Source organism: Schistocerca serialis, chromosome 2, assembly GCF_023864345.2.
Source record: "Schistocerca serialis cubense isolate TAMUIC-IGC-003099 chromosome 2, iqSchSeri2.2, whole genome shotgun sequence".
Taxonomy (NCBI): domain Eukaryota; kingdom Metazoa; phylum Arthropoda; class Insecta; order Orthoptera; family Acrididae; genus Schistocerca; species Schistocerca serialis.
The window spans coordinates 913,495,678-913,508,393 of NC_064639.1; positions in this window are offsets into that span (position 1 = coordinate 913,495,678).

A 12,716-nucleotide genomic window follows, 5' to 3' on the forward strand; every position below is an offset into this window, starting at 1 on the left:
TTGCTGCTCGCGTTGGTCGAGATCCAATGACTTTCAGCAGAATATGGAATAGGTCGGTTCAGGAGGGTAATACGGAACGCAGTGCTGGATCCCAACAGTTCGACGAGGTTTGCAGGAGCATGGACTATCAGCTCACAGACCATGGTTGCGGTTACCCTTGACGCTGCATCACAGGCAGGAGCGCCTGCGATGGTGTACTCAACGACGAACCTGGGTGCACGAATGGCAAAATATCATTTTTTCGGATGAATCCAGGTTCTTACAACATCATGATTGTTGCATTCCTGTTTGGCGTCATCGCGGTGAACGCACACTGGAAGCGTGTATTCGTCATCGCCATACTGGCGTATCACCCGGCGTGATGGTATGGGGTGCCATTGGTTACACGTCTCGGTCACATCTTGTTCACATTGACGGCACTTTGAACATTGGACGTTACATTTCAGATGTGTAACGCCCGTGGCTCTACCCTTCATCCGATCCCTGCGAAACCCTGCATTTCAGCAGGATAATGCACGACCGCTTGTTGCAGGTCCCGTACGGGCCTTTCTGGATGCAGAAAATGTTCGACTGCTGCCCTGGCCAGCACATTCTCCAGATCTCTCACCAATTAAAAATGTCTGGTCAATGGTGGCCGAGCAACTCGCTCGTCACAATACGCCAGTCACTACTCTTGATGAACTGTGGTATCGTGTTGGAGCTGCATGAGCAGCTGTACCTGTACACGCCATCCAAGCTAGCTCTGTTCGACTCAATGCCCAGGCGTATCAAGGCCGTTATTACGGCCAGAGGTGGTTGTTCTGGGTACTGATTTCTCAGGATCTATGTACCCAAATTGCGTGAAAATGTAATCATATGTCAGTTCTAGTATAATATATTTGTCCAATGAATACCCGTTTATCATCTGCATTTCTTCTTGGTGTAGCAATTTTAATTGTCAGTAGTGTACAATGCTTTCAGTGAAACAGGCGTGGAAACAGCTGAGCACGTAATGTAGCTAGTAAAGGGTATTGCAGTGGCCTACAGATCTTCACCAGTCCCTTCATTCATCTCGTAGGACATTATAGCCGTCATTTCGCTCTCCAAACGCCCAGAACAACAGAATTGTGTTAACAGGCAAGCCGGATTGTTGAGCTCAAATAAATGCATCTTAACACTGAGACAGCTGAATAATGGCAAGCACGTACGACTCAACTAACGCGCTGAACTCTGACTTTAAGACAGGATTGTTATAGAAGAGCTCTCATTAAAACCGTAAAACGCAGCTCTTAAGCGAACAACACTGTCGCCCGAGTTCGAACAGTTCCTATACCAGACTCCTTTCTAGTGTATTTCAGATATTATTCCCTTACACAAGGCACAAAGATATCCCAGACAGTTAAACTGCGAAATTGATTTATTACAATATGGGGATGTACACTGTTACAAAAATTCCAATACAAATTAAACTATAAGGCCAAAATCAGTAGCCCACAATCAGTAGTCTATGTATTTGTATTGGTTCCATCTTAAATTGCAGTGTAGGCATGTTACTGACAATATTTTACCACACTAATGCTAAACACACATAGTAAAATTACAATGAGGTGACGTAAGTCGTGGACACCGCCTGATATCATGTCGAACCTCCTTTTGCCCGGCGTAGATCTGCAACTCGACGTGGTATGGACTCAACACGTTGTTGGAAGTCCCCTGCCGGAATGCTGAGCCATACTGCCTATATAGCCGTCCATAACTGAGACAGTGTTGCCGGTGCAGGATGTTATGCACGGACTAACCTCTAGATTATGTCCCATAAATGTTCGATGGGATTCATGTCAGGCGTTCTTGGTTGCCAAATCATTCGCTCGAATTGTCCAGAATGTTCTTCAAACCAATTGGGAACAACCGTGGTTCGGTGACATGACATCGTTGTTTCTACATCTACATCCATACTCCGCAAGCCACCTGACGGTGTGTGGCGGAGGGTACCTTGAGTACCTCTATCGGTTCTCCCTTCTGTTCCAGTCTCGTATTGTTCGTGAAAAGAAGGATTGTCGGTATGCTTCTGTGTGGGCTCTATCTCTCTGATTTTATCCTCATGGTCTCTTCGCGAGATATACGTACAGTGTGTAAACTTTTAGATGGCAGACCTCTCCCTGGTCCTGAATCGGTAGGAGTCGGTTAACGTCGGGAGGCTTCGGTAGGCACGCAGTTTCGACTGGTGCCAACGTTACGTAGCTGACTGTGTTGTACAAGGTAGCCATTGTTGTCTGCTTCGTTATTGTTTTTCACTGTACTGTTTTGCGTGTTTTTATTGTGCAATTGTGCTAAACATTATCAAAATGAGTGAAGAGGCAGTTGCTGTCCCATCTCGGGAGTCGCTAACAAGCCCTACGGGTAGGCCTACGGTGAACAACTAACCAAAGTTTCATTGCAATCGGATGAATGGTTTGTGAGCGCATAGTAGACAAACATACATACATTAATTTTTATATATATAGATTTTAATGTACATGACGATTTCAGTTTCGTTTACGAACAACATTTAAAGCGAGTTTTACTTCCAAGCCTTTCGTCTGCTTTCGTGTAAGCATGACGCGCAATTTGTAGTGCCAGCACTGCAACTGGAAGGCGTGCCTTGTCGCCTCTCCCCCCCCCCCCCCCCTGCCTCAAGGCTCGTCACCCATCGCCAGCCAATGCTTCCATCCTCCTCTCCCCGCACTCCCCTAACAACTCTGCCGTCTTACAGTTAACACACTGTAGGAGGGAGCAATATACTGCTTGACTCTTCGGTGAAGGTATGTTCTCGAACCTTTAACAAAAGCCCGTACCGAGCTACTGAGCGTCTCTCCTGCAGAGTCTTCCACTAGAGTTTATCTATCATCTCCGTAACGCTTTCGCGATTACTAAATGATCCTGTAACGAAGCGCGCTGCTCTCCGTTGGATCTTCTCTGTCTCTTCTATCAACCCTATCTGGTAAGGATCCCACACTGCTGAGCAGTATTCAAGCAGTGGGCAAACAAGCGTACTGTAACCTACTTCCTTTGTTTTCGGATTGCATTTCCTTAGGATTCTTCCAATGAATCTCAGTCTGGCATCTGCTTTACCGACGATCAACTTTATATGATCATTTCATTTTAAATCACTCCTAATTCGTAGTCCCAGATAACTGCTTCCAGTTTGGGAACATGAATTCAATGAATGGCTGCAAAAGGTGTCCAAGAAGCCAAACATAATAATTTCCAGCCAATGGTCGGTTCAGTTGGACCAGAGTATACAGTACATTTCATGTAATCACGGCCCACGCCATTATGGAGCCACCAGCAGCTTATACAACCCCTTGTTGACAACTTGGGTCCATGACTTCGTGGGGTCTGCGCTGCACTCGATCCCTAGCGACACCTCCTACGAGCTGAAATAGGGACTCATCTGACCAGACCACAGTTTTCTAGTCGTATAGGGTCCTACCGATAAGGTCACGAGCCCAAGAGAGGCGCTACAGGCAATGTAGTGCCGTTAGCGAAGGCACGGGCGTCGGTCATCTGCTACCATACCCCATTACGGCCAAATTTCACCGCACTGTCCTAATGGATACGTTCGTCGTACATCGCAAGTTCTTGTCTGCCGCTATTTCACGTAGTGATGTCGGTTGTCTGTTAGCACTGACAACACTACGAAAACGCCGCTGCTGTAGGTCGCTAAGTGAAGGTCTTCGGCCACTGCCTTGTCAGGATGAGAGGCAATGCCTGAAATTCGGTACTCCCGGTACACTCTTGACATTGTAGATCACGGAGTATTGAATTACATAACGATTTCCGAAATGGAATGTCCCACGCGTCTAGCACCAACTACCACTCCGCGTTGAAAGTCTGTTAATCCCCGTCGTATGACAGCTCCGCCAATACGGTGCCGTTTTATACCTTACGTACCCAATACTACGGCCATCTTTATATTTGTGTATCGCTGTCCCATGATGTGTGGCACCTCAGTGCATGATAAAAGTACAAATATGAAGCAGTTATGAAGAAAAATCCGTTTTACAGTAACAGTCCAATTACATTAAAAATGTAAGCATAATCCAGCTGTTAAAAAAGCGTTGTGTGTATGGTTGTCTCCAAGATTTTATATTTGTGTTATACTCTAAGAAGTTAATCAGCTATCAGTGTCAAACAAAGGTGTTTAATGTCTTGACAAATGAGGGTAAAAATGAATGTTCGGCGAAAAAAAAAAAAGGTATGTTTGAAAGTTTCGGGTAACAGTAGTACCCCCAATCTGGCTAAGTAAACTGTTTGTACTATTTGTACTATATACCCAAAAAACAGATAAATAATTATAAAAATACAGACCTTGATTGCCATTTTATTTTAATATTTGCGTTTCAGTTACTGACATCAGTAAAATGTGAGCTCTAACTTTATGAAAAATCCTTGTGTCACAGAAAAAAATTGTAGGTAATTTTCAAAATCAGTGTCAGAAATTGATTCTAGAAACCTTGTTTTTGAGAAATCAATTTACAAAAATTTTAAAAATTCTGACTTGTGTAATTATACAGATACGTACTGGTTCGAGATTTTAACCAACACATTAGCTTTTCATTTATTTATTTATTTATTTATTTTATTTTATTTATTGTTCCGTGGGACCAAATTAAGGAGAAGTCTCCATGGTCATGGAACGAGTCAATACATGAAATTATAACACGATATTAGAAACAGATAAAATGAAATATAAAAAAACATATTCAGGTGACAAGTCGTAAGTTTAAATGAAGAAAATGAACAATGTAACACTGGAATTTGCTTAATTTTTTAGCTCTTCCAGGAGCTCCTCGACAGAATAGGAGTAGTGAGCCATGAGGAAACTCTTCAGTTTAGACTTAAAAGAGTTTGGGCTACTGCTAAGATTTTTGAGCTCTTGTGGTAGCTTATTGAAAATGGATGCAACAGAATACTGCACTCCTTTCAGCACAAGATTCAAGGAAGTGAATTCTACATGCAGATTTGATTTCTGCCTAGTATTAACTGAGTGAAAGATGCTAACTCTTGGGAATAGGCTAATATTGCTAACAACAAACGACATCAAAGAAAATATATACTGTGAGGGTAATGTCAGAATTCCCAGATTTTTGAATAGGGGTCGACAAGAGGTTCTCGAACTTACACCACATATAGCTCGAGCAGCCCGTTTTTGAGCCAAAAATACCCTTTTTGAATCAGAAGAATTACCCCAAAAAATAATACCATACGACATAAGCGTATGAAAATATGCGAAGTAGACTACTTTTCGTGTTGAACTGTCACTTATTTCAGATACTGTTCTAATGGTAAATAAAGCAGCATTTAGCTTCTGAACAAGATCCTGGACATGGGCTTTCCACAACAGCTTACCATCTATCCGAACACCTAGGAACTTGAACTGTTCCGTCTTCGTTTCGTCCTTGAACAACAGTCGTAAATAAGTACTGTCTTAAATTTCGACAAGTTCCATTCCTAACATAGAAAAATACAGGAGTACAAATGTTTGTGTTCGGAGCGTTACTCCAGTGTACGGTGTCAACACTTCCAGTTAGTTATTACAACGAAGTTACACGCACAGTTGTTACGAAATGTTTGTGTTACGTCAGCCATGTCCGAAACTATTTCTGAACTTCTCATATGAACCTAAGAGGTGCCGGCCACATGTTCTGCAGATGTGTGCAACACGTGTGGAAGTCTCTTCTGATGAATGCGACTTTCTTGGATGCGGACGTGCGGAAGCCTGTGACTGTGACTGGAAAGTCGTGATCAGTATTACAATTTTTGTATTTGCGGATGTAATGCTTTTATAACATTAATCATGTATTTTGTGAACTAGGAGTTATTTCTACCGCCTGAAAACGTATATATTCTCATACACATCAAGCTCGAACTTAAAGTGAACACTTCATCATTGTATACACAATCCTGAAATGATATAATATGTTTTATAAGTAGATGCAACGTAGTTTTTTCTTTGCACCAGCGTATTTCGAAACGAATGGGAATGAGTTACAAATGTATATCTTCGAATATATGAATAACATACTATAGCGGAAACTAAATAACGTTAGTTAAAATAAGAGTAAGGGAAGCGAAGAGAAATCAACCGAAATTTTCCTTTTCTGTTTATCTGTATTACAACCACGATGGGGCGGGGAGAAGAAAGAAGCTTTTATTAGTCGATGGAATCACGCTCTGTGTAAGTCTAGGCAAATGATACTCGCATTCAATCAGGTTCGAGATTTTCCGATACTCCGCAGCGTTCGATACGATATCGAGCTCGTTCGCAGAATCACGTGATATTTGACTCGCTTGGCACGAGTGTAAGGGCTACTCAAGTAGCTACCAACTCCACAATAGTAAATTCTTCTTAAAATTAGACAATTTCGTGAAACAAAGGAGGAAACAGCATTAAATTTTACGAGTGAGCACGTTCCTGCTGTGTTTGAACAAATTTACGATACGAGTTCTGACAGAGTTCGAGTAGGTACGGATACGTAAACATTTATGTTGGTTTTTAAGTAAAGGTAACAGACAAACATGAAGATGTAGACCTCCCGAAAACACTATTTGATCGTACAGAGTATAATATTTTATTCTCTTGTGAGAAGCATTAATGATTTACCAAGTAGACAGGAAAGGAGATTTTGATCAGTTTGAAAACGTGACGACAATATTTTGATAAAACGATCAAGAAAATTAATCAACAATTAATTACCTATTAACCGCACTGTATCGGAATAAGGTGACTATGATGTTTGCCAAGAGCTATCTTGGAGATAGTCCCACGAGACAACGCTAAATCGCAGGACGAACGAAAACTCGAGAACTGGACCGAATCATAATTGCAATATTTTATTTTTAGCTGCACCCTATGTGTTATTGTAGTCCGTGTTTCACAGTTATTTTTATTATTAAAATCCACAGTGCATCAAAAACGCTAAGAAATGTCGTTGTGATTGTACCAGCGAAAGTCACTAGATCTCAGGCCAATCACAGTAGCGAAAAGAGCCCGAGATTTCCTGAACTTTGACGTAAACTATTCTAATAATTCGAGACATGTTCAGACACAGTCGTAACTCTATGGGTAATATTATCAAACAAATGAAGTGTAAATGATTGTTATTCGTGCCAGCAGAAAGCAGCACCTGAGACAGCGTAAATTATGATTCGTAAGCCGAAATTACAACTCTTCACAGAGCAACTTCCTACCCACTGAACGTATATTGATGTGATTATTTCTGATAAGTGAACTAATGTTATAATTTTCGCTCTGTGTTGATTCTGCTCTTGTCTGAGTTTTCTGACCGACATTTAAAATGAACAATGTAAGTGGACTGAAAATGAAATCGGTAACCCAGAAATATCAAATAATTCATTGCGTCAGTAAAGCTGAAGTTTAATCTGAAACAAATTTTATGTATCTTAGTTTTATGTATGTAGACTGAAGCGGCAAGTCAAAATTTGTACAAAGGCTGGCACCGTACGTGAGTCTACTGCTTACTGCGCGTTATCCACTAAACCACACGGTCGCAGGTTCGAATCCTGCCTCGGGCATGGATGTGTGTGATGTCCTTAGGTTAGTTAGGTTTAATTAGTTCTAGGGGACTGATGACCTCTGAGGTTAAGTCCCATAGTGCTCAGAGCCATTTGAACCATTTGTTATTTTGTGGGATTTGTCATGATATATGGATTACCCTGGCACACCTCCCTCCTCGTTGCTAATTCTCACTGCCGCCACAGTCTGCTTTAAATTGACCCTTACACACGAACAGGATTGTCGATGCTCTCCGTGGAGTTTCTATGAGTTCGATTCCCGGCCTTGGGGCAAATTTTTACACGCCACTGCAGTCTATATACACTACTGGCCATTAAAATTGATACACCACGAAGATGATGTGCGACAGACGCAAAATTTAAGCTACAGGAGGAAGATGCTATGATATGCAAATGATTAGCTTTTCAGAGCATTCAGAAAAGGTTGGCGCTGGTGGCGACACCTACAACGTGCGGACATGAGGAAAGTTTCCAACCGATTTCTCATACACAAACAGCAGTTGACCGGCGTTGCCTGATGAAATGTTGTTGTGATGTCTCGTGTAAGGAGGAGAAATGCGTACCATTACGTTTCCGACTTTGATAAAGGTCGGATTGTAGCCTATCGCGATTTCGCTTTATCGTATCGCGACATTGCTGCTCGTGTTGGTCGGGATCCAATGACTGTTAGCAGAATATGGAATCGGTGAGTTCAGGAGGGCAATACGGAACGCCGTGTTGGATCCCAACGGCCTCGTATCACTAGCAGTCGAGATGACAGACATCTTATCAGCATGGCTGTAACGGATCGTGCAGCCACGTCTCGATCCCTGAGTCAGCAGATGGGGACGTATGCAAGACAACAACCATCTGCACGAACAGTTCGACGAGGTTTACAGGAGCATGGACTATCAGCTCACAGACCATGGCTGCGGTTACCCTTGACGCTGCATCACAGACAGGAGCGCCTGCGATGGTGTACTCAACGACGAACCTGGGTGCACGAATGGCAAAACGTCATTTTTTTCGGATGAATCCAGGTTCTGTTTACAGTATCATGATGGTCGCATCCATGTCCGGGACATTGCTGTGAACGCACATTGGAAGCGTTTATTTGTCACCGCCATACTGGCGTATCACCCGGCGTGATGGTACGGGGTGCCATTGGTTACACGTCTCGGTCAGGTCTTGTTCGCATTGACGGCACTTTGAACAGTGGACGTTGCATTTCAGTTGTGTTACGACCCGTGGCTCTACCCTTCATTCGATCCCTGCGAAACCCTACATATCAGCAGAATAATGCACGACCGCATGTTGCAGGTCCTGTATGGGCCTTTCTGGATACAGAAAATGTTCGACTGCTGCCCTGGCCAGCACATTCTCCAGATCTCTCATCAATTGAAACCGTCTAGTCAATGGTGACCGAGCAGCTGGCTCGTCACAATACGCCAGTCACTACTCTTGATGAACTGTGGTATCGCGTTGAAGCTGCATGGGCAGCTGTACCTGTCCACGCCATCCAAGCTCTGTTTGACTCAATGCCCGGGCGTATCAAGGCCGTTATTTCGGCCAGAGGTGGTTGTTCTGGGTACTGATTTCTCAGGATCTATCCACCCAAATTGCGTGAAAATGTAATCACATGTGAGTTCTAGTATAATATATTTGTCCTATGAATACCCGTTTATCATGTGCGTTTCTTCTTGGTTGTAGCAATTTTAATGGCCAGTAGTGTACGTAACATCACATATGTTATACATGGATGAGACCAGTAAAGTCCGTAAAATAGTGTCATTTCATTTGTATCTTAGTTATTTTTCTCGATAAGTATAGGATAATACAATAAGTTTCGCTGTACTACAGATGTGCAAGAAAACCGAGTTTTTTCATTTGTTTACGGCTTGAAGCTGTTATGTGTTCTCTGTTACCAAGGCCGATAAAGTCCGCTACATGATAGCATTAATTAGGAACATTAGAATGAAATTTAGATATTGTACTTTACAAATCACTTTGACGTAATACAAATCGCACACCTTTACTTGGCTCTTCTCTGATCGGCGAAAGTTCGCTGCTTTTGTGCTGATGAGGAATGTATATGTTTTTTGCCAGCCTTATCTACATAACCGTACTGTGTGAGGCAGCAGTAAGTAGCCACTGTGAATGTACAATGAGGTGACAAAAGTCATAGGATAGCGATGTGCATGTGTACAGATGGCGGCAGTAGCGCTCACACAAGGTACAGAATTGCAGTGCATTGGCGAAGCTGTCGTTTGGTCTGAGGTGATTCGCGTAAAGGTTTGTGGCGTGATAATGACCGCACGATGGGAATTAAAAGACCTTCAACGCGGAATAGTAGTTGGGACTAGACGCATGGGACATTGAGTTTCGGTAATCGTTAGGGAATTGAATAATCCGTGATCGACAGTGTCAAGAGTGTGCCGAGAATACCGCATTTCGGACATTACCTCTCACCATGGACGGCCCTCATTTAGTGACAGAGAGCAGTAGCGGTTGTGTACCGTTGTCAGAGTTAACATACAAGCATCAACAGTGCGTGAAATAAGCGCAGAAGTCAATGTGGGACGTACGGCGAGCGTATACGTTAGGACAGTTGGCGATGGAAAATGGAAATGAGCGTTTGGCGTCAATGGCCGGGAGGCCCTTTGCGGGGCTGGTCCGGCCGCCTTGGTGCAGGTCTTATTACATTCGACGCCAGTTTGGCCGACCTGCGCGCCGGATGGGGATGAAATGATGATGAAAACAGCTCAACTCCCGGTCCCTGAGGGGGGAATACCCCTGACCCAGCGGCGAATCGAACCCGGGCCCTTAGGACGGCAATCCATCACGATGACCACTCAGCTATCGGGGCGGACACAATTGGCAATAATGGGCAATGACAGGAAACTACCGAGGCGAGTGCCTTCGCTAGGAGCACGTCATCGCCTGCAGCGCCTCTCCGAGACTCTTGACCATATCGGTTGGATCCCAGATATCTGGAAAAAGATACCCTGTTTAGGTGAGGCCCCATTTCAGTTGGTAAGAGCCGAAGGTAGGGTTCAAGTCTTGCGCAGATCTCGGGAAATCATGAACCCAAGTTGTCAACAACGCACTGTGGACGCTTTTGGTGGGCTGTGTTTGTGTGGAATGGACTGGGTCCTCTGGTCCAACTGAACCGATCATTGAGTGGAAATGGTTACATTAGGCTGCTTGGAGACTATCTGTAGCCATTCATTGACTTCACGCTACCAACAAAGATGGAATTATGGTGGCTGAGAATGCGCAATGTCAGCGGACCACAATTATTCGCAGTTGGTTAGAAGAACATTCTGGACAGTTCGAGTGAGTGATTTGACCACCCAGATCGCTCGACATGAATCCCATCGGAACATTTATGGCACATACTCGAGAGGTTGGTTCGTGCACAAAAATCTGGCAAAACTTTCGTAATTATGGAGGGCTATATAGGCAGCACAGATCAACATTTCTGCAGCACACTTCCAACGACTTGTTTACTCCAGGCCACGTGAAGTTGCTGCATTACGCCAGCCAAAAGGAGGTATTACACGATATTACAAGGTATCCCATGACTTTTGTCACCTCAGCGTGGTGTTGGGTGGTGTGCAGTGTTGTGCATAGTGACTGTTATCATTACGAATTATTTAGGAATAAAGAAGGCGACTCACTGAAAGGCAGAAGTGCTGCATCATCGATAGGCACACAAAGAGAAAATGTATGGAGCTTGGCTAGCTCTCGGAATGCACTTACTTTTTTTAGCTGCAGGAAAAACATGCACTAAAACACAGAGACACGCACACACACACACACACTCACACGCACTTACTTGTGTCCCTACATTGTGCTCAGTTGGCTGCCAGCTCTTTACTGACCCACATTGAATGTACCAAGGTGAGGTGTGGGTGTGAGGTGAAGTGGAATGAGGGGTGGAAAGAGGCAGGATGCAGGCAGGGTGTTGAGAGAAGCGTCTAGTAGCTTGTGGATGAGTGGGGAGGCTCAAAATGGTTCAAATGGCTCTGAGCACTATGCGACTTAACTTCTGAGGTCATCAGTCGCCTAGAACTTAGAACTAATAAAACCTAACTAACCTAAGGACATCACACACATCCATGCCCGAGGCAGGATTCGAACCTGCGACCGTAGCGGTAGCTCGGCTCCAGACTGTAGCGCCTAGAACCGCACGGCCACTCCGGCCGGCTTGTGACTGGGGAGCCGTTTGTGGACTAGCTAGAGGTGCAAATTGAGGGGGATGGTGGCAGATGGGTGGGCATGCGATTTCATGGACTAGAGCACTCAGTCCACCACTTGGCACCACCTACTTCAGTCTTGTCATAGGCTCTTTACTGGCCTTACCCTTACCCATCAGAGGCTGAGCCACCTGTGGAAGCATTCTTGTTATATACCGGCTCTGCTGCAAGCACACACAGCGTTTTACATTGGTGTGACAACCAACCAGCTGTCAATTAGAATGAATGGCCACTTCCAAACTGTTGCCAAAAATTGTTGCACAACGTGCAGCGGAGCACAAAATGCCAGATTTCAATGGCTGATTCACAACCTGTGCCGCCTGGATCGGATCCTCCCCACCATCAACAGCTTCTCTGAGCTGAACAAGTGGGAGGTATGGTTGTAGCAAATCGTTCACACCTGTAAACTTCCTGGCCTAAACCCAAGGAAACTTGCTGCCCCCCCCCCCCGCCTCCCCCCCCCCCCAAACTTCACCTAATAATGTGCGTGTATGTGTGTGTATTGAGAGAGAGAGGGGGTGAGTGAGTGGGTAAGTATATACTCTGTGTGTGTGTGTGTGTGTGTGTGTGTGTGTGTGTGTGTGTGTGTGCAACATCCTCTGTCTGTCCAGTATGTGTCCCCACATGTGTCCCCACTTCAGATTGTTGTGTGCTGTTATCTTATGGCATAGTCTTTGAGATCGCGTGCCCAGCCGTCTTCCATCTGCCCCCTCTACCTGAACGCCTTGCTAATCCACAGAAGGCTCCCCACTCTCCCACAATCCGCTAGAAGCTTCCGCCCAACCGCCTCCCTGCCTCCCACCTCTCACTATCCTTCATCCAACCCTATCCCACACGTCCCTTTCACCACAGTACACTCACCATGGGCCAGTAAAGAGCTGGCACGCGAATGAGCACAATGCAGGGAGACAGATGTGTACA